Genomic DNA, 4,531 nt, shown 5'->3' on the forward strand with positions numbered 1-4,531 from the left:
CGCGAGACCTGAAGTTCAAATGATCCCAGCTGCAGGACGCGCCCAGCTGCGGCGTGGGTGGTGGGAAGGTGTGAAGGGCTTCCGGCGGGGGTGGGGATACCGGTCCCCAACTCTCCACCGGGACGCCCCCCACTTTCAGCGACAGACCCTCCCCGGAGTCGCCCGGGCCCTGCCTCCAGGCCTCCGGATCCCCCACCGCGTCCGGGCCACGCGCGATCCTCAGGAGCAGGTCTCGGGCCCGGCCACCTCGGCTACTGTCCCCGCGTGATGCCACGGGGAGGTGGGGGGGGAGGAGGGAGCGGGAGGAGCCGGCGCGGCGGGGGCGAGTCTCAAGGTCCTCCCCGCACATCTGGCGCAATCGGGAGGCCCTCGCCTTTCTTCCCCTCGGTTTTGTTCTCACAGCTGTGTCCATTCCGCCCGTGACCCCCCGAGTGATCCCTGACAGGTGATGAATTGGCAGCGGCGGCGGCGGCGCGCGGGCCAGGCCGCGGCGGGGCCGGAGCCGGAGCCCCGGAGCAGACTCTCTGGCGCCAGGCGCGTGACGCCGCCCATTCACGCCGCCCTGCAGCCTTGTCCTCGCGGCGCCGCTCAGGCGGCTGCCATGGCAACCGCGCCGTCACTCAGCGCGCGCGCCCAGCTGATCAATGCCTGCGAGGCCCCGCGGTCCCGGGCTCGCCCTGACCGGGCCGTCAGCCTGAGCGCACCTGCAGCCTCTGCACGTCTTAAGTTTCGAGTGATTTGGGGGGGAAGGAAGAAGGACCCGAGAAGAAAAGAACAGGGGAAGAAGAAGAAGGAAAAAAAAAATAAACTGGGGAGGGGGGGAGTGTGTGTGTGTGTGTGTGTGTGTGTGTGTAAGAGAGAGAGAGAGAGAGAAAGAGAGAGAGAGAGCCGCCGGGAGAGGGAGAAGAAAGAAATCTTCCTCTGCAAAAGGGGGCGTAATGTGGCTTAGGCGTTGCCAAAGCAAAAGGTTTTGCTTTATTTCATTTGTTTTTGCAACGGAGGCGTGGAGCTGGCCGGGGGGTGGGGATGGGGGGGTTAGAAGTGGATGTCTCTGCGCAGGACGAGATTCACGTATTCCTCTGGATCGTCTTGGTCCTCGCCTTTGACTCCAAAGGAAGAAAAAAAAAATTATTTGAAGGATCCTTGTCCTCGAGCCCCCCACCCCAGCGCGTTCTGCTGACGCTCTCCTAGGAATCCTTAGTGGCTGTGCAAAAAGCAGCAGACTTTTCCCGGGCAGCCCCGCCCCCACCCTGAGAGGTGGCAGGATGCACTTTACTGCGGTCTTCTGGCTCCTGAGCCTCAGCGGGCAGCTCCCCGCATCTTGCGAGCGAGCTCATTTCCGCTACAAAATCGAGCAACGCGGGCTGAGGGCGCGGGGAGGGGGGGGGGGTCAGGCCGAGCCACTTCATAGTGCCGAGTTTTCTCCTGACATCACCAAAAGTCCAGAAACTTGTAAGTCAGTAAGTCAGCCTGGAGACGCAGACACCCCTGTCCGGGTTTATCTCCAGGGAAAGCTCTCTTTAGGAACCAGATGCCAACATTTCCGGATAGTTTATGGCACCCGGATCCCTCAAGGGTGCTCACCCACGGCCCAGAGTGTTAACGGCCGTTATTCATCGCCTGTCCTTCAGGAGGGGATTCCAACTGCGACCGTGCCTTGCTGGCCCTAAATCCTAAGGGCGGGGGTGGGAGTGCAGGGGCTTTGGGGAGGGGGCTGCTGCGCAGAACCGGCCCGAGCTGCTATCTCTGCCTTATCCGGGTTTGTTGTGGTTTTCGAGGAAACGGCATCTGGGCTGTATAAGGATTCGAGTTTTTGCTTTGCGTGTTTATTTAATACCTTGGCAAGAGGGAGCCCTTATCCTGAAACCAGATAAACCAAATTTGGGTTTAAAAAAAAAACCTTAGATGAGAGGAGCTAGGACTGAAGGAAAAAGAGCAAAGCCACGAAAAGCAAACAAGAGGATGTTTATTTTTCTCTTTGGGGTATTTTTTTTTTTTTTTGAGGACTTGCCTAACCTCTTGCACTTCGCGTCGCACACAGCCAATAAATGGCGTTAGCGAAGCGCCGCAGCTACTGCAATGGCTTAGCTTTAAATCGGCCCGCCCTTGCCCCGCCGCAGTTCCGGCCGTAACTCCCTCTAGGATTCCCACACTGTCCTGTTTACCTGAAGAAGCTGAAGCACCAGGTTTAAAAAAAAAAAAAAAAAAAAGCCATGCCGAATCTAATTGTTTACCACCATCTGATTCCCCTTTAGAAGGATCGCTTTCCAGCCTGGTTCAAAGAAAGCCAAGTTTGGGAAGTTTGGCGGAAGGGTCCGATTTAACTACGGAGCGCCGCAAATATTTTGTTACCAATACTGCGAAGTGCTCCGATTTGCGGTCGCATTTGCTATCCACAGAGGGTTTTCCTGCGACTTTTACTCCGGTCACCAAATTTTAAAAAAGAGAAAACTGACTGGACTGAGCGATACGGTCTTGGAAAACAATCTCAGGCCGCCTGCGAACTGGCGGGGAGCAGGGGCTGGCGTCTCCGAGTCTGCACCACCCCGAGGAGCGCGCCGCGGGTCGGGCCACCACGGGAGCCGAGGTCACCGCGGGGACCCCAGGCCACAGCCAGCCGGGCGCCCCCTAGCCCGCTTCCCCGAGCGAGCGCTGCGCCCAGGCCACCCGCGTCTGCCCACTGGCGTCCGTGGGAACCCGCAAGCAGCCTGCAACAAGGGCGGGCTTGTCCGGAACCAAACTGCTTCTTAATATTATAATGCCGCACCAAAAGCAAAACCTGGCCGGGCCTGGGAGTCCCTAACAAGAAACACATTGTGTGTGCGCGCTGCCCCCGCCTCGGTTGGCTCCAGCCCTCGTTTGCGCTCTGGCCGCGCTGCAAGTCAGCCAAGTCCGTGACTTGTAGTCTACCCAAGCCCGCAGCCCGCACCACGTGCGCCTGGGGCACCCCTGCCGAGCCCCCGGCGGGGTGGGGCCCGCTGGAACTCCGTGGACGCGCCTGCAGCTCAGGGCTCTTGCCTTTTGCTGGCTCTGCAGGCCACCGGGCTGTTCATCTCTCCCGGCACTGGTGGCTCGAATCTAGGCTGAACAACTTGTTTTTAACCGCAGTTTGAGAGCCACCTCCCCCTCCTTCACTCAGTTCTTAGGCATTCTATCCCAGCCTTCCCTGCAGTTAGAGGGGAAACAGTCTTGAGGGTCTTGCAACCCACCCGCGCTGCGTCACCCCCCACCACCTTGTTCCGTGGGAAAGGGCAGGACCTGGGCCACATCCTCAGAGAGGTGACTGCAGTTGACTGAGAAAACCAGGACCCCTCAGGGCTTGTGAGTTGGACCCAGGGATTTGGGTTGATTTTGTCAGATTATTAGAGTCCCTGGGTCAACCTGTCATCTTGGCACTGTGGCACTGAACATGGCCTGATGAGATTCAGATACTGCCCTTCAGCAAGAGCCTGGAGGAGAGGCCTGCGAATTAGGTTGTGCATTTATCATTATTTTATTTAAGTTTAATTTACTTTTGAGAACTTCATTTATTATTATTATTATTATTTTTTTTTTTTTTCTTTTCTGAGACCGGTAATAGAGCCCTGTCTGTACTGGACTTGTTTTATAGACTAGGCTGGCCTTGAACTCACAGAGATCTGGTTGCCTCTGCCTCCCCAGTGCTGGGTCTCAAGGAATGTGCCGGCAGGCCTGGCTTTGAGACCGTCTTAAATGAGCATCTACATTATCCCCACTCCTCCCCCCCCCTTCAGCCTTAGTGCCCCTCTCCCATATACATGGTCTCTTCTTCAGTTATCATTACATGTGTATAACACACACACAAACAGCCCACTGTAGCTCTGCTCATGTACATGCATCCAGGGCAGACACCTGGGATTGGACACCCTTAGAGCTTTTCATCTAGGGGTGAGACCGTGTGGAATTTCCTCTGTCCGTTTGGCCTGCGGTGGTGTCACCATGCCACTCATGTTCGGGAAACCAGACTGTTGAGATTACATGCGTGCGACTTCCATGTCATGCCTAGGGGGCCGTGTTTAGCAACAGGCATTTGGGCCTTTGGCTGTTGGAATCTTTCTGCCCCTCTCTTCCATTTTAGGAGCCCTGGGTATAGGGGTTGCATTGCAGAGATGTAAATGAGTTTGGGTACTCCACAGTTGTTTATCCTCTGCATTTGGACCAGTTGTTTGTCTAGATAACAGTTCCCATCTGTTGCAAAAAACAGCTTTTTTTATTTCAATGAGGTAAGAACTATACTTACCTGTGAGCAGAATGGTAAGCATTTAGAATACAGTTACAAAGTATATTGATTTAGGAGAATGGCAATAATAGCCTCTCCTCTAGGGTCTGTGACTCTAGCCATGGGTACTTGGTTAGGTTTTTAGGGCTAGACATGAATTTCCTCCTATTGATTGGACGTTAAGTTTAATTAGATAGCTGTCAGTTACCCCAAGATAAAAGTGCCGTTATTTCACTATTAGGGATATATTGATGGTCCAGTCAGGGTTGCGGTTCATAGGCTTTAAGGCAGGTC

General features: G+C 55.3%; 1 long non-coding RNA gene across 2 annotated transcripts; it reads right to left on the minus strand.

Annotated features, from left to right (window-relative positions):
- Positions 1 to 936: 936 nt before the first annotated feature.
- Positions 937 to 2,777, minus strand: LOC132649836 (uncharacterized). Of its 2 annotated transcripts, none has more exons than XR_009588342.1 (2): positions 2,166 to 2,777; positions 937 to 1,106 (listed from the first exon to the last, which is right to left on the minus strand). It is a non-coding gene; the product is annotated as an uncharacterized LOC132649836 (long non-coding RNA). The 2 variants fall into 2 exon arrangements; XR_009588344.1 differs by lacking the exon at positions 2,166 to 2,777 and adding an exon at positions 1,277 to 1,389.
- Positions 2,778 to 4,531: the final 1,754 nt, after the last annotated feature.

Source organism: Meriones unguiculatus, chromosome 1, assembly GCF_030254825.1.
Source record: "Meriones unguiculatus strain TT.TT164.6M chromosome 1, Bangor_MerUng_6.1, whole genome shotgun sequence".
In the NCBI taxonomy this organism is placed as follows: domain Eukaryota; kingdom Metazoa; phylum Chordata; class Mammalia; order Rodentia; family Muridae; genus Meriones; species Meriones unguiculatus.